The 22,275-nt window shown below is 36.1% G+C and overlaps 1 protein-coding gene across 4 annotated transcripts in view; it reads right to left on the bottom strand.

Moving 5' to 3' along the window:
- The window catches only part of NCOA1 (nuclear receptor coactivator 1), a 277,974-nt gene that overhangs the window by 168,084 nt on the left and 87,615 nt on the right, over window positions 1–22,275 (bottom strand). For all 4 annotated transcript variants that reach the window (XM_063696019.1, XM_055377552.2, XM_063696021.1 and 1 more), the window contains exon 2: window positions 14,009–14,093. The gene's annotated coding sequence lies outside the window, so the exon portion shown is untranslated. The remainder of the gene's footprint in view (window positions 1–14,008; window positions 14,094–22,275) is intronic.

Consider the following 22,275-nt stretch of genomic DNA (forward strand, 5'->3'; position numbering starts at 1 on the left):
CTACTTATCAGGCTTCTCTGCCAACTCCACATATGCATAGCATGCATACTTTCTTCAAATTTTTATCAAAATTCATATTCTTTAAGAATACTTTCCTAAATTCTGATCATTTCTCCTTTAAAATTTCCTGATTTATATGTTATGTAATAATTGTTCATATGCTTTCATTTTTTTTCCATTCTGCCCTTAAAGATTCCAATATAGCAATATATTCCTGGCCATGGCAATGAATGTTTCTTTTATAACTTGTTACTATTCCTTATAATAATTTCAATTTTTTATAGCTAATTTCATTTACGAGAATGCTGAATCTTCCCACTGAAATTAATCACTTAATTGGTTAATTTTATGTGTCAATTTAACTAAGTCATTGTACCCAGATATCTGGTCAAACACCAGCTTAGCTGTCTGGGAGAAGGTATTCTTTAGATGAGATTCACCATGGAATACTATGTAGACATAAAAACGGATGAGTTCATGTCCTTTGTAGGGACATGGATGAAGCTGGAAACCATCATTCTCAGCAAACTATCGCAAGAACAAAAAACTAAACACTGCATATTCTCACTCATAGGTGGGAAATGAACAATGAGAACACTTGGACACAGGAAGGGGAACATCACACACCAGGGCCTGTTGTGGGGAGAGGGGAAAGGAGAGGGAAAGCATTAGGAGATATACCCAATGTAAATGACGAGTTAATGGGTGCAGCACACCAATATGGCACATATATACGTATGTAACCAACATGCACGTTGTGCACATGTACCCTAGAACTTAAAGTATAATAATAAAAAAAAAGAGAGATTCACATTTAAATCAGTAAACTGTGAGTAAAGCAGATTATCTTTCATAATATGAGTAGGCCTTATCTAATCAGCTGAAGGCTTTCAAGAGAAAAAGACTGAGGTTGCCCAAGGAAAAAGGAATTCTGCCTCAGGACTGCCTTCAGAATCAAGTTGTAAAACCAACTCTTCCCTGGGTCTCCAGCCTGCCAGCCCACTCTACAGATTTCAGACTCTCCAGCACCTACAATTACTGAGCCATTTCCTGAAAATCTTCCCCAGCCCCAGCCCCTGCCACAAACACAAACAATACTCCCACTGATTATGGTTTTCCAGATAACCATTGGCCAATACAGTATTCTCCAGTTTAAAATCCTGTTTAGTGACTATAGAGGATCCAAGATAAGCCCTCATGTCTCACAACTGATTCATTCATTTAAAAAATATTTGCATGTCTGCTGTGTGCTACATTCTGAGGATTCAAAGTTGATTTAACTGATGTCTCTGTTCTCAAGGATTTGAGGGAGATTTAGTTGAGATAAGAGGTAATTAAAATAACATGTAAACATCATAAGGTTATAGGTTATGAGCTCAGGATACTATTCATGGGAACAAAGAGGAAGGATGTATAATTGAGGTTCCTATACCAATCGAACCCCACTTCCCATAGGTAAAACACTGTTGATCACATATTGACCCTTGGAAACCAATTATATACCCTAAGCATATAAAGTAAAACCACAAAAGCACAGTGTGTAAAAACAAACACAATATAAATATTACATTGTTAATATTCCTTTTGGATGATTTCTTTACATGAGCTGAACTGGCTAAGGAATCTTAAAATAGGACTTAGAATATTGAAGAATCTTGTTCCAGTTTGAAAAGCCAAATGGATTAACAGGGATTGGAAAGACACACAAAACCTCACAGTTCACAAACCTCAAGTATACCAGTTAAAATGCATATTGTAGAATGGCGTAAGTCTTTAACTCTTTGAAATGTAATAGCACATTAAATCATAAAACCTTTATTTTGAAATCATCTTAAGTATACACAAAAATGATTAAAATTTAAGTTTATTTAAGAATACTCTCAATTAATTTGTTGTAGCCTTTGCATTTGTTAAGTATGCCATCTTATATTACTAAATATAAAAATTCAGGATCTAGGTTTACAATGTGAAACATAACCTCTAAATTAAAACATTTAAAAAAATCACTAACTTAAGCCTGACAGTCAAATCTTAATCAAATGGTACAAAATGGTAAATAAAACAAATATTTTTTTTTTGGCTTTGGTCCTATATTTAAATTAGGAGATTTCTTTAATTCCTAGTAGTCTGAGAATTTCATAACTCTGTGAGACTACTACACTAAGGACTATTTTGTAAGAACTGCTGTCAGTATTACTGTATGGCATTTTATTCTTCAGGTTAAGTAATCAGAAAAACATTTCCCAATATTAACCAAACCGATATTATTAAATGAACACAGTCCTATAATTTTCCACAAGTATTCTATAAGATAAATTTGCTTTGCTTTCTAGAATCACTTAATCACAGAATCTTGGTGTAGCCAGCCTCCATTTTTACAGATGCCACAAGTTGTGATCTACCCAATGATACTGTAGTTTAATCCTTGTCAAATTAGCAGGGGACACAATGGGGCTCTTCTGGTATCCCAAAACCAGTAAAACCTACATCTCCATAAGCAGGCACACAATAAATCTTTGTTAAATGAATAAATGAAATGCTCACAGGTCTGAGATTCTTATAGTCTGAAATCTCATGATCTCACTCCTGAAAGTCTACCTCAACACAGATGCTGTCAAAGACAGATTTTCCTCTGCAACTACAGGGGCTTCCATATACAGTGTAAGAACATACACCATATACAGCAAAGAGATGACACAGCATCACATTAACACTTCATGAAATAATTGAGGCAAATTATCGGAGATCTCTATTGTGCCCATAAAAGCTTTGTATTCAAATACTAATACCTGCTTGCCTAGTTGAGAGCTCAATAACCTCTATGCAGAGGCTGGAAGGCTAAAAAGGCCCTAAAAAACAATTAGGACACCAAAAACAATTAGGACACCAATTAGGACGCCTCATTGTGTCCCCTGCTAATTTGACAAAGATTAAACTACAATATCATTGGGTAAATCGCAACTTGTGGCATCTGTAAAAATGGAGGCTGGCTACACCAAGATTCTATAATTAAGTGATTCTAGAAAGCAAAGCAAATTTACCTTAAATATTCTTTTGGAAAGTATGATACCTCAGAGGTCCTATAAAAATGGTTTTTAACCTTGTTTAGGTGATGGAAAGCGTCAAGACTCCAATAAAGCTACAGATATTTCATCTCAAAAGAATTCCCACATGGATAAAACTTTATATATAATATCAGGAGATTTAATGAGCCTCTGAAGTGGTCCATGAAACTCATGTAAGAAACTTCTGTTTTGTAAATTTAAATAGAATTCAATACATTGGAGGCGTGCTAGTAAGTTTGAAAACAAAGCAGTACTTTCTACCTGATTCTTTTGATTTTTAAAAAACAAGTTATGTTATATTTATTTTAAATTTCAGACAATAGCAAAGATGAAGAGGTGATTTTACAACTATCAAATAGAAACATGGTTTTGAAGAACTGAAAAATATTAGCTTCGATAATTGAACTGTGCTGGTAAATCAGAGTTCCAGATAAGTGATAATCAAACCATTATTATTACATAAATATCAATCCAATTCTAATAAAACTATAAGAAAAATATTTATTTAGAATTCCAAAGTTAAACAAACATTTGGCCCATTTAATTTTCTTCAATGAGACAATCCATTTAAAGATAAGACTTTAATAAAAACACAAAACTAAGTATAAGCAATTGCATTACTATAATAGCTTAAATTTCTGAAAGATTAAACATCAATCATGTATTTTAAAAGTGAAAGTCTCATCACATCCTAATTTATAATTAAGATTGGTTAAGTATGTTGAACTACATACAACATTAATTTGTTCAGTATTTGTATTTCTAAGGATAAAATTTAAAATGCTTTCAACTGTATCAGGAAAGAAAGCTGAGAGGGCTGACTTATCATAGAGAAGGAAAGAAGTAACAATTACACAATTCTTTAGAGGTTAATTAAAAATAGGCAAGTAATACCGATGTTAAGGTTTTTATAAACCATCTGCACAACAAACCAAAAGCATGCTAATATCTGCTCTTGTAGTTTAGTTTCCGATGTACATCTTTTGTGCAAATTTCTCCTAGGATTTCTCTTGTCTAAAGAGTGTCCCCAGGGAACCAGCAAGAAGAAATTCTGTGATTATGTTCTGATGCAATAAAGGCAAAGACCTTTCTAATCCTGAATTTGAGAAAAATAATGACTCTGCCCCAATTGTGACAGCAATACCCCCATCAGGAACATGAAAATAAAATGGCTATAATTTCTGGTATATTCCTTTTGTCTTTTCAGTTGAACGATACCTAATTTTCTTAAAGTTTTTTTCAGTAAGTTACGAAATCATAAATTAAGCATGTTTTATTATAAATTACAAATTACCATTTATTGAAGTCACAAAAGGAAAACATTTAAATAAGCTAATGTAACATGTTTACAGCAACATGAATTCTGGATTCTTCAATGTTCCACTTATAAATTATTATACTTTGGAACTGTGAATCTAGTACCGTGTTTACCTGAATAATTGTACATTTCCTTCACATAAATTACACTGTGAAAGGGATCAGGAAATGAGGCAAATATCAGGATCTTAGTCCACAGTAATCTTTATAATTCCAATTTATCTTCTGGATTCTTATTTCTGTTTATCAAAGAATGGTACACTTCCTAAAAATTGCAAAGATAATCAGTAGCAGAGTTAAGTTAGAAGAATCTAGATTTAATGCTTCTCTTCTCTTCAGCTGTTTTAGTTTTCTAAGAAAGTCTACTTAAAGCTAAAGATACATATTGGGTGAGGCCTTATAGGGCTGACTTCATATGTGAATACCTGTACGCATGACAACAGGAATTCAAAGAACCAGGGTTTTACTCCCAAAACTTGCCACTAACCTGCTTTTGTGACACCAGGCATATAACTTGTAAGGGACTTAGTTTTTGCCACCTGTAAAATAAGGATGTTGAAACGTGATCTCCAAGGTCATTTCCAATTAAGATGCTTGTGTAAGTCCACATTTATGTAAGTATACGAATAACAGAATTAAAGTAAATCCATGTGAGAGTATGGACATAGGTATACATGTAGGAAGGACAAAGAAATGTGTAAAAAAAATAAACATTCAATGTTTACATTTGGAGTTTCCTTTCACAGGCAGGGTTTAGACTTTCGATAAAGAAAGGCCCAGAACACCCACTACTCTCATCCAAATTCCCATCACCCTCCTTTTATGCCACAGCTATACTAATATCCACAAGCAGTATAACCTAAGAGTGTGCTTTCCCCACAATATAAGCATTCTCATATCCAGTCCAGGGTAGACTGATCCAGTCTATCTCAATGAGGGTTGGCAAGCTTTTCTGTAAAGAGTTTAATAAATATAGGTTTCCTTTCCCTTCTCAATAGTGCCATCCGTCAAGACAGTGCTTGCTGCCAACGCTGACTTCTAACAAATTACTTACTCTGGCCCTCTGACAAGAGCCAGTCCTTGACTCTTCTTGATCCTGACAAATAAACTCCTGGTACCACTGTATCAAGTTTTTATTGCTACTTAACTCCTTTTTCCCTCATTAATTCAAAGCTACAACTTCACGACTTCATCCATCTTGAACCCCAAATGTCAGTATTACTATCACTCACCATTGGCCCAGAAAGATGGTAAGAAAATAGAAACAAAAAAAGAAGGGGACAGAGACAGAGTAGGTTCAGGTGAAGGACAGGTGAATGGTAGTATTATCTCCCTTTTCTAGACTCTAAAAAGGAACCAGGTGCTACCTTACTGTTAATTTAAATTAAAATGTCTACTTCAGTGGGAACAGAGAACATTTCACTTTATGCAAAGTACTCCCTAATGAAAGAATTGTTATAACAGGGGGGAAAAAACCTCAGTAAGCTTTTTTATTATGCTTTTATCTAGATCACTCTGCTTCCAGCTGTGAAACTGACTGATGTTGTTAAAGCCCCCAAGGAGCCTCTACAAGAAACCATGGTTACTGGTTCAAAACAGTATCAAAAAAAAAAAAAAAAAAAAAAAAAAAAAAATTAGGAGGGGATAGCAATTTGAAGAGAAAAACAGTTTTCTTAAATTTCATCAAATGAAGCTATAGCAACAAGGAGTAGGTTGATGGCTGGGCAAAGGCTTCAAGATGATAACTTCTCTATGAGCCATCAAGGTGCTTGATCTCTCAGCCCAGAAGGCCCAGCACCTCAAGGGATTATTTTACCTTGCCCAAGAGTGATCCCCCAAAGCTAATTTAGTTATTTACTATGGACAATATCTTATAAACTCAAATAATATTCTCTTCACAAGGTCACTGAGTTTGCTTTACACAGAAGCTTACTTGGAAAAAAATTAAGAGCACAAGGTTGCTTAATAAGTATATGAATCTGGGCCTAACGGTACCTATCGTTTTAATATAAAGCTGCCTAAGTCATTCTTACCAATCTTTTTCAAAAAGTTTTCATCAAATGCTCGTCTTTTCAAACCCCTTAGCGACGTTTTCAGTTATTAAATAATTCATTCCTTTCACATTTGAGAACCTATCATGTTTCAGGCACTGTATGAGACACTGGATATATCACAATAAAGAAAACAGACAAAACTCAAGCTTTTATGGAGCTTATAAACTAATGGAGAAAAGAGACATTAAATACATGATTGCAAATTGTGTTAATGTGCTAGGAAGAAAAAAATAAAAGGTATTTACTGGGATTTCAAGAAAACTTTTTTTTAATTTTTAAAGAGATCAAATCCCCACAGCTATTGATGGTGGGTAATGGATACATAGAAATGGTGATGGATTCATCATACTCTCTACTTTTGTATATATTTATAAATTCTTAAAATAAAAATTTAAAAACGAAAGAAATAGGAAGAGACCTGAAAGATAAGTAGGTGTTAAAGAAGCAAAGCATGTCAGAGAAGAGTGTTCTCTAGGCCAATAGAAGAGTAGATGCATCAATTCAGAGAACTGGGGAGCTTGGCATATTAGAGGGATTGAAGGAAAGATTAAAAGATAGCCTGGCCTCTAGGAACTATTTTTTAAAAGCCCCACCAAAAACTAAAGAACTGTCACATCCACAAGCTACAGATGGCAGATATTCCAAATAGTAATAATGGAAGCTAGCTTTTTGAGCCTTCACTAAACGCCAGGCAGTGTGCTAAGAGTTACTACACTTTATTTCATAGATGTCTTAGAACAATCTATAAGAAAGATACAATTTTTTCCTAGTTTGCAAGGGAGGAAACTAGGGCACAGAGAGATCAAGAAACTTGCCTAGAAATGTCTGATTGCAGAACCTGTACTTTTTCTTAACTACAACCATACATACTGCTTACCACATGTCCAGTTGACATTATTATTACGTTTTACTTAAGAGTTCTAAATTCTTGGTCCATTTCCACAATTAGCTTGGGCTTTGTGCTTAAATTATTTCTTGCTCATTTCACAAAATGGGATAGCAGATTATATATTAAGGTCTTCCTAGCTTTTAATGTACCTTTCCACTTACATTACTATTTTTTATACCAGAAGTTTATACTTACAGTATTTTATAGATCATATGATATAATTTAGGCAATTATCTAAATTTCGATAATTTATTAATCATTCAACAAATACTGGTCACCTTCATGACAGGTGCTCCACTAGGTGTTAGGAATACAGTAGTAAGCAAAATGGTTCAAAATCTCTGCCTGCATTGTATTTATAGTTCAGTGAGAAGAGACAGACAGTAAACAAAACAAATAAACAATACAGTATGTTAGAACATGGTAAGTCCTATGGAGAAAATAAATCAGGAAAGGAGCACAGGAATTGCTGATTTCCCCATGCCTATCATGAGCAGGAATTTGTTGGGCACTAGGGCAAATAAAGACAAGCAATGTCTGATTCCCTGTATTGAGCTGACTACAGTTTGGTAAACACAAATATGAGGAATTCTACAAAAGACAAATAAACAAAGTGCCATGGGTCCACACAGGGAAGAGCTACAAGGCAGAAGAAACTGAGTTGCAACCTGGATCTTACTCTCTTAAAAACTAAAAAGAAAAAAAATTTTCTAAAAAGAATGTGAGACATATTTATTAAATCCACATTTCAAAATTTTATAAAACCTTATTGATAAATATTTTGAGAAGATTTGAAAAAATAGAGACACACTATTTTCCTATTTGAGAAAACTATAATTAAAAATATCAAAGTTATAAGCTTAATACAAATCAAATAACTATAATATGTTTTAGAAACATAATCTTGTAAGAGTCTCTACTACAATTAAAAAAGTAAATGTAAGAAAAGCCAAGGAAGTCTTGAGAAACGGGAGTACTGAGAGTAGATATGCTCTCATGATTATGAAAAGATACTGACATGCTTTTCTCATTTGCTTTTCCTTCCACTGACTTCCCTCCTATTCTATGAGTAGCATCCATATCTTTGGTAAAGTTTAAAAATGAAAAGAGAAAGAAATAGTTAATATTTACCTTATGAATTAAAGAAAGAATTTTACACTAAGATAAAAGTTTTTGAAAGTCTGGTTTTCCCAAAGAAGGAATTTGTTAGACACTAATATTTTCTGGCCAAGATTGAAAAGAGTAGGATTATAGTTTCTTCCACAGTACAGAGCAGATATCCCTTCTGCTCATGACAGTCAGAACATGGTGCCTGTCAATTAGGGTAGAAAGATGATATAAATTAGAAAAAATATGAATTATAACCCCAAACTCCTGATTCTGGATGAAGGATTGTGGGATTAAAAGGTGAGACAGAGACAGAAGATGCAAGTGACCAATACTCCCATCATCATCTTTCAGGCAGATGCGGCAGAAGAAAAGAATGTCTGACGGAGTAAGGAAATCTGGGAGCTAGAACAGTCAGCTTCACTTCCCACTAAGACTGTACAAAATGACTGCCACGTGGTGCGCGTGCGCACAAACACACACACACTTTCTCTCTCACACACACACACACACACACACACCACCAACCTCTTTCCTCTCCCTATGCCTACTCAACAGAAGCTGGAGATAGCCACACCAAAATATATGCACAGAAACACAGTAAGATTGAGAAGGAATGTGAGATCAGCTCTGGCATCTCCCTTATTTCTCATGTGCCATGGAAGGTACATTTAGGAAATGTACCTTAGGAAACTTCTGTGTGCTCTAAAGTAGTACGGGAAAGGTAACTTAAGATACAGATTGACGACTTTGCCAGAGGGATAAAGTAATTCCATAGCAAGAGGCCTGGAAGAGAGAATACCAGGCTCAGGGGGCCAAGCCAGACTTCAGGCTATCTGTGACACCAGGAAAGATGGCCAATGCATCCTAGGAGCAAAAAGAACAGGTCTCAGACAGTTCTGGTAGTACCTCAAACGATAGTTCTGGTAGTACCTCGGTGGCCACAATTCCAGGGAGAGACCAGTAAGAAACCAGAGAAGACAGTAGATAGATTGAGGGTCTTGGTGTGCTTCCACCACTACAAGGTCACACAAGCCAACCCATAAGTCTAGATTCTGTTGTGGGCAGGTCTGAGGAAAGAGATAATATTTGAATGAGTAGTATCCAGAAGCTGAAATATCCAAACACAACTATTTAAATTATTGGATAAGACCCAGTTTACCAGATGGGAGTAAGTCTGGTACTCTTCTTCCGGCCATCCAGTGACCAGGGTTCATCAAAAGGAAGAGATAAGAAAAATAAAGAAGCTATATTTTCTTTGCACACCTGAGTATACATAAGGTGTGATCCTACTACAGATTTCATGATGATTATTATATCTGAGAATTCAACAGAAATACCTTGCACATTAGAAAGCAATATCACCTTAAGATTAACAGTGGACATTCAATTAAGATGGCAGAGTGAGCTCATTCATCTACCTCTTCTCCTACTAAAGACCTGAGGTCAGAAGGGCCTGGGGGTGTGGGCAGGCCACAAAACGACTGAGTGAAAAAACACCAATGATGGCCAGTACAACTCTAATGACAAGTAAGTGTCAGCCACAGCATTTATCATGAGTCTAAAGTCTTTGTCTGAGGGCTTATAGTGTGAACTTTGAAATGGAGATAATAGCAGGCTAAAGACAATCTCAACGGAGAGAGGGGAGAAAAAGGAAGGCAACTCAGAACTAATCAGAACTCTCCCTGCAGAAAAATTCCTTTCCAACCGCAGAAACCGAGGGACAGGGCCCCGCTATTAGCCTTGTCTCTGCAAGTGCATGATAAGAAAAATGAGTCCAGGAACAGTAGCTCACGGTTGTAACCCCAATGAGACCGAAGTGGGAGGATTGCCTGAGGCTGGGAGTTCCACACCAGCCTAGGCAACATACAGAGACTCCACCTCTACAAAAACAGAAAAATTAATGGGTATGGTGGCGAGCACCTGTAGTCCCAGCTACTCGGGAGGCTGAGGTGGAAAGTTTCCTAGATCTTGGGTGGTCAAGGATGCAGTGAGCCATGATCACACTACTGTGCTCCAGTCTGGGTGACAGAATGAGATCCTGTCTCCAAACAGGGGAGGGGAGGGGAGGGAAAGCCCACCTCTCACTCACCACAGCAAGTGGGAAGCCGACTGCAGAGTCCCATGGTCAGCCATGATGCTCAGTGGCTAAGACAGTATTTTGTAAAGGGGAATAATGAGCTGTACAGAATTACACCAGTTTCCAAGATTTCAAGGGCTATCATTCAACTATCAGCATCAAAAGAATTTAAGGTGTTTATGTGCCCTACTCTAGACTTACTGAATCAGATTTTTGTCCATGGGACCAGGAATCTACATTTTACCTGGGCCACCAAGCAATGGGTATATACATTCAAATAAGACAACCACTGGTTGTGACCTTTACTTGAAAATACTGTAAAGAAGAAAGCTAACAATCACTGGCCTCTTAATAAAAACCAAGAGAGGCAATAAAGTGTAGAAGTAGAGACACAATGACCCAAAGAAAACACAGTAAGGCAACAAAAATAAATAAAATGTTCCTAACTTTATTGGTATCTTGAGAGAGATTCAAGAGGCCAGTATATGCACAGAACAACAACAACAAAAATCTGTTCTTATAATAGTCAAGGAACAAGAAGAATTTTGGGAAAATAAAAACAAAAATTATTTTCAAAATGAAATAATGTGACTTTCAGTGAATGTCAAGATGGAATAAGCCCTTTACAGCCTATCTCCTTCACTAATTACAACTAAAAACTCTGGGCAGAATACTAAAAACAACTTCTTGAAAACTGAAAAATAACAATGTCAGGTGCGTTGGAGAAGAAAGTCAAAATATGAAGAATAACCAATATGACGGTGAGTTTACTATTTTTTTTTAATCCTTCCTTTATCTACCACTTTGACCTGAGGGTGGGCAGAGTCCCAGAATTAGGCAGCAGACACACATGGCAAAACTCCAGGAGAAACCCCCTCTTTCTAGTGGGTGTAAAACAAGCATCTGTGGGCTACAGTGTGTGGTTTGGAGCAGTACGAGGGGAGTTCCCAGTTTCTTTTTTTTTTTTTTCTTCTCTGCTGACTCTGCCTCAAAGCCAGTCTGTTATGAAGCTGCACTACTGAGGCAGCACATCTGAAAGCCTAAGAGAAACCTGTCCTTCTGTCCTGAGAAACAGGAAAGGGGCCAGGATAGTAGGAAGAATATGGGAAGAATCTTCACTATGTATTTCTCTGGGGCAAAACAGTGGGAGAGGGCGACACTAAGACTCTAAGAGAAAGAATAACCCCTGCCACTAGTGAAAGGACTAGGAAAAGAGGCTCCTGGGAGCCAGACAGCATAAGGAAAGTCTCTGAGAGGACAAAGATCTAATTCCAAGTTGCATATGTGTAGAAAAAACATAAAGAAGTATAGCAAGCTGGCCAGGCATGGTGGCTCACGCCTGTAATCCCAACACTTTGGGAGGCCAAGGCAGGCAGACTGCCTGAGCCTAGAGTTTGAGACCAGCCTTGGCAATGTGGTGAAACCCCGTCTATACAAAAACAAAAAACAAAAATTAGCTGGGCATACTCTGAGGCTGAGGTGGAAGGATCACTTGAACTATGGAGGCAGAAGTTGCAGTGAGCTGAGATTGTGCCACTGTGCACCTGCGGTCCCAGCTGCTAGGAAGGCTGAGCTGGGAGAATCCCTTCAGCCTGACGGGTAGATGCTGCAGTGAGCCCAGATCATGCCACTGCACTCCAGCCTGGGCAAGAGAGGAAGATTTTTGTCTTAAACAAACAAACAAACAAACAAAAAGCCTCAAGCAATTCTCACACCTCAGCCACCCAAGTAGCTGGGACCACAGGCGCACACCACCGGCCCAGCTAATTTTTTTTTTTTTTTTTTTTGAGACCGAGTCTTGCTCTGTCACCCAGGCTGGAGTGCAGTGGCACGATCTCGGCTCTTTGCAAGCTCCGCCTCCCGGGTTCACACCATTCTCCTGCCTCAGCCTCCTGAGTAGCTGGGACTACAAGAGCCCGCCACCACGCCCAGCTAATGTTTTGTATTTTTAGTAGAGGCGGGTTTTTTCCACATTGCCCAGGCTGGTCTCCAACTCCTGAGCTCAGGTGATCCACCCGCCTCAGCCTCCCAAAGTGATGGGATTACAGGCTTGAGCCACCGCCCCTGGCCCCAAATGAATCTTTAACTCAATGCAATCGTAATTAAAAATCCTTCATATGTTTACTTTTTAATTTGATGAATATATTCTCAAGTTAATTTGGAAAAATATCAAAGAATAAAACAGTTTTGAAAAACTAATAAAAGAGGACTTTAAAGCTACAATAACATTAAAAATACATCATAATTATGCTGTGACAGATAATTAGATCAAAGGAACATTAATAGAGACAAAGAAATATACGTGTATATTAAAATCTTACATTGGGTAAAGTATACTTTGAAATCTTGGTAAAAATGAAACATTTACTAAATGCTATCAGAACTAATAATCTAGATTTCTACATATCATTTATAAAAATTATGAAAGATTAAATACTTAAAAATATTTAAAGAAGATGAAAGACCAATAGCCAATAAACATATGACAAAAGGAAGTCAAAAAACTGTAACTTAAGTGGCATTCCTTTTTTAATCTTTTAGATTGCCATTATGTTAAAAAAAATCTGTGAATGTGTCTGCATTCACTGAGATGTATCAAGCATTTGGAAATTTCTACACCAAAAAAAGAGAAAAAATGTAGAGGAAAAAGTAGATCTGAATACTTAAACATTTCAAAACTTCTATACATGAAAAAATCACAAAGTAAAAAGGCAAATAGAAAGGGTAAATGTATTTGCACAAAACATGACAAATATTCTTAATATATTCAAAATTCATATATAATGCTATAAAAATTGGTAAGACTCCAATGGATAAGTGGATAGAGAACTCTAAATACAACAAAGAAACAAATTAAAATGAAATGCAATTATCTACATGCCAATTTAGCAAACACTAGGGTGGGGCACCCAATGGGATAATGTGGTGAAGCAGGCATGCTCACTTGCTGACAATGAGCAAAGGCTGACACAATCTTACTAAGGAGCAATTTGACATATTAAGAAGAAAGAACCTTAAAAAAAGCCAACAGTATTATTAAAATTTGGGAAAGTCTTCAATTCTAGCCTCACATTTGACAGCTGCATTACAGGAAAAGTCACATACCATTTTGAACACCGGTTTCTTCAATGTAAAATATCAATACCAGTCACTAATTCATACAGTTGTAATATTTAAAAGAGAAACAAAGCCTGTAAAAACGTCTGAAATACTGCAAAGCACAGGGTTGCCCAATGGTCTGTGAACTTTAGGAAATTTTCGAAGATCTTCAAACTCTGACTGAACATGTGTGAACGTTTGTGAAAAGATCTACACAGCTTTAAGCAGACTCTCACAGGGGCCCTGATCCAAAAGAAAACTGAAAACCACTACAGGCATGGAAAATAAAAGAAATAATTTTCTTCCCAGTGTCCAACTGTTGCCTGACACACTATAGGCCCAAATTAGGAATTCACTATAAAAATCCAAATAGTATTTAAGATGATATTCAACTTACCCTGTTAATTTCTAAGCCCCTCAGAGTAGCATTTAGTGATTTCTGAGGAGATTAACTCATTCTCTGATATAGCTGTAACTGGAACCTGAAATTAGGAAAACAGTAAGTCAATCAATTGGATCTACTTGGATCAATCACATGAAATTAATGCAGTCTACTTTGGAAAATGGGTGGGGGGAGCAGTAAATAAACTTAATATATTTAAAGTACTATTCTGAATTAAGATACGCATAATTAATATATAAACTACACTGGGACATTTCTCTTGAAGCAAACAAAAACAAAATTGTATATATTTTAATAAAATGGAATATAGATAATTAACATTCTACAAAATACTTCTTTTTTATCATTTGAAAAATAATAGCTTTTTAAAAAATTGACATTTAGTAACTATATTTATGGGGTACAGTGATATTTCAATACATATATAGAATGTGTAATAATCAAATCAGGGTAATGGCATATCAATCACCTTAAACATTCATCATCTTTGTGTTAGGAACATTCAAAATCCTCTCTTCTAGATATTTAAAGATACACACTAAATTCTTCTTAATGATAGTCACCCTACATTGCTACAGAACACCAGAACTTATTCCTATCTAACCTATAATTTTGTATCTGTTATCCAACCTCTCCCAATACCTGCCTTCCGATTATCCTTCCTGCCTTTAGTAACCACAATTATCTCTCTACTTGTACGTGCTCAAATTTTTTTAGCTCCCACAATATGAGTGAAAATGTGCTGTATTTGTCTTTCTGTGTCTGACTTATTTAACTTAATATACAGTCCTCCAGGTTCATCCACATTGCTCCAAATGACAGGATTTCATTCTTTTTTATGGCTGAATAGTATTCCATTCTGTATATATATCATATTTTCTTTATCCATTCATCTGTTGATAGATATTTAGGTTGATTCCATATCTTGGTTACTGTGATATGCTGCAATAAATATGGGAATATAGATATCTCTTCAACTGTTATCCTTCACGTTGGGTAAATACCTAGTAGTGGGATTGCTGAAACACATGGCAGTTCTATTTTTAGTTTTGAGGAGTATCCACACTGTTTTGCATAATGGTGGTTCTAATTTATATTCCTACAAATAGTGTATGAGTGCCCTTTCCTCCACATCCTTGCCAGCATTTATTTTTTGTCTTGTTGATAATAGCCATTCTGAGGTGAAATAATCCTCATTATGGTTTTGATTTTCATTTCCCTAATGATTACTGAAGTTTAATATTTTTTCCATATATTTGTTGGCCTTTTGCATATTCCTTTTGAGAAATGTCTAGTCAGATCATTAGCCTATTTCTTAACTGAATTATTGGCTTTTTGCTGTTGAGTTTCTTACTTATTTTTGATATTAATCTCTTATCAGAAGAATAGTTTGCAAATATTTTCTCCCATTCTTCAGGTTGTCTCTTTACCCTGTTGATTGTTTTCTCTGCTGTGAGGTTTTTTAGCTTGATATAATACCATTTGTCTATTGTTGCTTTTGTTGCACCTGTGCATTTGAAGTATTAGCCATGAAATCTTTGCCCAGATAAATATCCTGAAGCATTTCAGATTTTACATTTAAGTCTTAAACCATTTGGAGTTGATTTTTGTATACGATGAAAGATGAGGGTCTAGTTTCATTCTTCTGCATATGGATATCCAGTTTTCCCAGCCCCATTTATTGAAGAGGCTTGTCTTTTCCTGAATGTATGCTCTTGGTGCCTCTGTTAAAAATCAGTTGGCTATAAATATGTAGATTTATTTCTGGGTTCTCTTCTGCTCCATTGGTCTATGTGTCTGTTTTTATGCCAGTGCATGCTGTTTGGGTTACTACTGCTTTGCAGTATATTTTGAAGTCAGATAATGTGATGCCTCCAAGGTCCTCTCCCACCCCTCAGGAATTCTTTGCCTATTTGGGGTCGTCTGTGGTTTCATACAAATTTTAGGATGTTTTTTTCTATTTTTGTGAAGAATGGCATTGGTATTTTGATACGGCTTGTGTTGCATCTGTACATTGCTTTGGGTAGTATGGTCATTTTGACAATATTAGCTCTTTGTTAATCCATGAACATGAAATATGTTTCCATTTTTTGTATGTCCTCTTCAATTTATTTCATCAGTGTTTTGTAGTTTTTATTGTAGAGATATTTCACCTCCTTGGTTAAATTTATTCCTAGGTGGGGTTTTTTGTGGTTACTGTAAATAGAATTGCTTTCTTTTCCAGGCTGGTTCATTACTGATACATAGAAATGCTACTGATTTTTGTATGTTGATTTTGTATCCTACAACTTTACTGAATTCGTTTATCAATTTTAAAACTGATTAAAAAAAAGTGGAGTTTCTAGGTTTTTCTATATATAAGATCATGTCATCTGCAAACAGAGACAATTTGACTTCCTCTTTTCCAATGTAGATGCCTTCTATTTCTTTCTCTTGCCTATTTGCTCTGGCTAAGACTTCCAGTACTATGTTGAATAAGAGTGATGAAAGTGGGCATCCTTGTCTTATTCCTTTCCTTAAAGGAAAAACTTTCAACTTTTCCCCATTCAGTATAATGTTAGCTGTGGGTTTGTCATATATGGCCTTTAACTGTATTGAGATATATTCCTTCTATGTCTAATTTGTTGAGAGAGAGCATGAAGGGATGTTAAATTTTATCAAATGATTTTTTCTACATCTATTGGGTGATCATATGATTTTGTACTTCATTCTGTTGATATGATGAATCACTTTTATTGATTTGCATATGTTGAACCATTCCTAGGATAAATCCCACTTAGGCATGGTGTGTAATCTTTTTGATGTGCTGTTGGATTCAGTTTGCTAGTATTTCATTGAGGATTTTTGCATCTGTGTTTATCAGGAATATTGGCCTGTAGTTTTCTGTTTCTGTTATATGTTATGACCTTGGAGCTGAAGAAGCTGGCAGCCCGAAAAAACCCATAGGCCCAGACTCCCCCCAAAACCAACCAGCCAAACAAAACAAAATCCTGTTCTCTCCAGGCAAAGAATAAGGAAAGAGACAATCCAGACAGAGCCCATTATACCTAGCCAAACATCACCAAAAACACAAAAACAGAAGTAAAAAACAACTCTGTGCCTGTAGCTCCCACCCCCACCAGCAAAGGTGAAGTAGGGAGCCTAGATGTCTGCTCTCCTCTGGTTGTAATAAGGCACTCAATTCTCCCCACAATGGTGATGTCAGAGAAGGCCAGTAGGGAGCCAGTCCCTGCCACGTGATAATGAGACCTCCTTTTCCACAGTGTCAGTGAAGACCACATGGAGAGCTTGGACCTTCACCTAGTAGTAACAAGGTACCCTTCTCTCTTTCTGCCACAGGCTGTTTTTGGAGAAGCCTAGTAGAGTCAGGCCTTTCACCATCACACAGTAAAGAGACTATCACCCTGTGGAGGATATGTGGGGAACCATAATGACATATTCCTGCCCCTCCCAGCCAGGGAGAAATCAATGTGGGCAAGAACTCCCATCCATGACCAGCAGTAACAAAGAATCTCTCCCTAAATTGAGTGTCAAGAGAGGCAAAGTAGAGAACCTGGACTTGTATCCCCACAGGAAAGTAATGAGGCTTCCCTCCTTCTCATGCGGGGGCAGGGCCAGAGGAAGCCAACTAAATCAGAACATTTAAATAAGACCCAGAGTGTCAGCATGTAATACTAAAAATGTCCAGGTATCAAATAAAAATCACTCATCATACCAAGATCCAGGAATATCTCAAACAGAATGAAAAAAGGCAATCCACAGATGCCAATACCAAGATGATGGAGGTGTTAAAATTATCTGAAAAACATGTTTAAGCAGCTGTCACAAAAATGACTCAAGGAGCCATTACAGACATACTTGAAACAACAAAATAACTGAGAGTCTCAAAAACAAAGCAAGATATAAAGAACATACTGCAAAGAAAGAAAAGATATAAAGAAGAACCAAATGGAAATTTCAGAACTGAAAAATAGGTAAAACAAAAGATGTAATGGATGGATGCAACAGCAGAATGGAAGGGACAGAGGAAAGAATCACTGAACCAGAATATAGAACAATAGATACTATCCAGTCTAAACAACAGAGAAAAAATAGCCTGAAAACAAATAATTAGAGCCTCAAGACCTAACAAAAGATCTAACTCTAACAAAAGATCAAGCTCTAACAAAAGATCTATCTTCTGCCATGGAATCCAACAAGGAAAGAAGAAAGTGGGCTGGGCTGAAAAAGTGCTCTAAGAAAAAAACCAGACAATTTTCCATGTTTGGCAAAACACACAAATTTACAGATTCAAGAAGCCGAGTGAACCATAAACAGGATAAACCCAAAGTAATCCACATCAAAGCATATCATAGTTAAACTTCTGAAAGCTAAAGACACAGAAAATGTAATAAAAACAGTAAGAGAGAAATGATAATTTACCTATAAGAGAAAATAATTCAAATGGCAGCAGATATCTCATCAGAAACAAAGGAGAAATGAAAGAAGTAGCACAACATTTTTTCTGACGTCCACACCTGATCATCTGTGTCTATTTTTGCATCTGTTTTTTCTCTTGTTCCTGGTTCTTGGCATGTCTGGAATCTGGGGACTCAATGTCAAACACTGTATCATTAAAAACTATAAAGGATGTGAAATTTATCTTCAACTGATGAGTTTCTTTACTTTCTGGTTGGCAGCGGGAGCTAATAAAAATCAGAGATCAAGCTAACCTGAAGCTTGTTTTCAATCTTATTAAGACCTAGTCTACTTCTGGTTCACTCTTACTGCTAGGATGCAGTTGTTCAACCTAGGGTGTTTACCAGGACGCCTCTATCTCTAGCACCATGAAACTGCTGAAAACTCTGCTGAGCTTAGTTTGTTAGCAGCCACTTTCTGCTCAACTTTCCTGCTTATTGGTTTGTGTTGCTTACTAAGCTGTGACAACTCTTAAGGGAAACATGATTCAGACTTATAGGCTCACTTCTCTGTGACTGTCTTAGCCACTCAAGCTCTAGCTACCTTGGTAACCATGAACTCCAACAGTCTCTCATCAGGGTTTGGGGACCTCTAGTTTAACTGAGTGAACCTGTCTTATATGGCAAAGGTGGATTAACTCCTTGAATTATATCGCTCTTTCAATATCAAACTCTGTTGAAAAAGCATCAATGACTTCTCATACAGAAGAATAAAGTCCTACCTCGTTAGCTACAAGTCCACTCAGAATTCTGTCCTTATATATGCCTAACCTCCTGCCTTATTCTCCAGTCAATTCCTACTGTCAGGTCTTTCCTCAGATAAATCCCTCTTCCTGGAGTAGCACTCCCACCTCCTGGCTCCCAAGAGAATCCACATTCTACTAAACTTGCAAACCCCAGTTCAAATTCCTCTAAAAACTTTTCATCAACCAACTTGTTTCCCAGCCCCCTTACTCATTAAGGTATCTGAGAACAGGTTCTGTATGTGTATATTTTAAATTCTTTTTTAACTCAACATTATTCTGTTGTTCATTAAAAAAAAATACTACTAATAATTTTTCAGTACCCACCACATGCCAAGCTTTTCTAAGCACTGGTTTTACAGCAGAGAACAAAAAAAGATACAGTCCCAGTTGTCACAGTGCTTACACTGATATGTAATGGATATGAACTATTCAGGTATTACTTTAGCATAATACATCAAAATTTTCACTGTTGACCAATTAGGTTGTCTTCAGCTTTTACTATGATAAGTAATAGTATTGTGAATGCAGCTCTAATATAGCTTTTTTATTCTTTATTTACTTAGGGTCAATTCCCAAGAGTAAGATCATTAATCCATACCCTTAGATATGTTTATGGCTTTTAAGACATATACTACCATACTACCTCTCAAATGCGTTGTTCCAATTCCAAAAGCAATGCATGAGTACTTGATTCCCTATGGACTTCTTTATTATGGTTACTCAGTAAGTATAAAAAAAGTTATTCACTATTGTTTTTAATTACCAATGATGTTGAACTCTTTTCCTTATGAGCTAATGGGCATGTCCTTTATTAATGTAGTTACTGGAATCTTAGTGTTGTAAATATTTTCATAATACAGTAATCATGTAAGGTCATATTTGTGTTTTCCGCTTTGTTATTTTTCTTTTTAGTTTTAATTGTGTTGGTTTTCTTCATACAGATGTGCTTAGTTTTTATAATCACTTCTTTACAGTCTTCTTACTTCAGAAGATTACTATTCTTTGCAGTTTCACGAGTTTTTCCAATTTAAAAAGGTCAACCATAACATTTGCATATGAAAAGGTTCTACATGAACTTTCCTAACTGCCATCTGATCATCCCAAAACTTATTAAACAATTCTACCACTGACAGATTTTATGCTTGCTCATTGTATAGTAAATTACTAAACTAGATTTTCTCAATACTAAAGATACTTGTTTTTCTTAAAATAATATTTTCAGGTTTCTGAAACTAGAAGTATCAGAATTAAAATCCAAAAAAATTTGCCAGTAGCCAAGCAAAAGAGTAAGTTGTGAGGTATGTCACTGCCTACCCATGTGTAAACCTATGGAAAATACATTCCCATAGAAGGTATCTGTCAATCCAACCATGACCACAGCTGAATTAACTGCATAGGTAAACTCAGATGCAGTTGAATTTTAACTTAAATTTGAAAGCATAACTTGCTTGAAAATGTTTTCAGAAAGACTGAACCGTGTCAAAGCACTGAAATAAAAAGCTATTGTAATGCAAAAGTTGTCTGTTGCAAGCCAAGCAAGGGCAATTAAAGGCAGTAAAAACTGCACAATCTCTCAAAACAGATCATAGAATTATCAGAGCTGGAAGACACTAGTGTGACTAATTTGCATTTTACAAAGTACTATCACCCAAGTGCTGGATATCAATCTGTCAAAAGTTTCCAGCTGACTCAAAAAGGAAGTTATTTAATTCACGGCTTATCTATAAAAAAACTGAAACCATGAGTTCAACCAAAAAGAAAAGCAGTTAAATTCTACACATTTCCATATGACTCAAAATTATACTGGCAATCATAATGTGTAAAGAGACCAAGAAAGCAAGCACAGGTAAGGAAAAGCAGCATGTCAGAATTTGGAAGACGATTACACTCAATCTTATGATTCTCAAAAAGATGAGGTAGAAGTTATATGGATAAATGTACACTTCTGTCAGTAAACCTTTAAGGATTTAAAAAATAAACTTGTTTCTTTTTTCATGAAAATATATTAAATCTGTGGCATATGTCACAATTAATAGTGTTTGAATTGAGAAAATGCACTTTGTGAGTATATGTGTCTACATTTATTCGATTCCTAATTTATTCACTCATTCATTTGAGTAGAGAAAAGCAAGATTAGAAAAACAGATAACAAAACTAAAGATATAATGCATGAAGGTCAAACACTTTCAAGAGCCTAAACATTACTGTGATGCAGAAAAATACAAAATATATAAAGAAAATATAATCCAGCTGAAAAATGACAACCAGTTAGATAAACTAGCAACTAACAGAAACAAACAAAAAACTCATAAAATTAAAAGTAAATACCAGCAAACAGAAATAGCTGAGAAAAAGCAAATAAGTATGGGTCTTAATTCAGTTAAAAGTACTAAGAACTTATTTAAACTATGTGGCAACTGACCAAGACTCAGAATACCATAATTTTTGATCAACTACCCTACTACTGCAGTAGGTTCCCGACACTAAAACTGAGAGGAGAATGCATGAAGTGAAATCATCTGTTTACCATCATCAAAGAGTTTGGACCACAGACAACTAGGGACTCTTCTGCCTCAGTTACTGACAAGCCAAACACCTGAAACACTGAGATCAAACCAACTTGTTTCTTAACTTCTTTAACTTAGGCCCACATCTTAATCCACAGACAAAGGAGGAGGAGAAGTTACTCAAGAATTTCCACAAATAGCCATGATGGAGTAACAGAGATTAGATTTGTTCTCCCAGTTTATACTACCAGAAAACTGGATAAAACAGATGAAACAATGGCTTTTAGATATTAGATAACAGTCAGAGCAGGAGTGGGATTCCTGAGAAAAGATGAAAAAATGATGTGAGTCCTACATTTGCCTGACCTCACACCCTTGAAGCAATTTACAGGATGTAGTGTAAAGAAGGGAGATGGGGCTTAAACAGAACCTTACAGTCTCAAAGAGTTGGGGTCACAAAGATTGACACTTAGTGGGGCCAAGGCAGCCAGAATTTGTGGACTAGCCTAACAGAAAGAAACTACATACAGAGACAGTGCCTTGGAGACATG

The sequence above is a fragment of the Gorilla gorilla genome, chromosome 12, assembly GCF_029281585.2.
Source record: "Gorilla gorilla gorilla isolate KB3781 chromosome 12, NHGRI_mGorGor1-v2.1_pri, whole genome shotgun sequence".
NCBI classification, from domain to species: domain Eukaryota; kingdom Metazoa; phylum Chordata; class Mammalia; order Primates; family Hominidae; genus Gorilla; species Gorilla gorilla.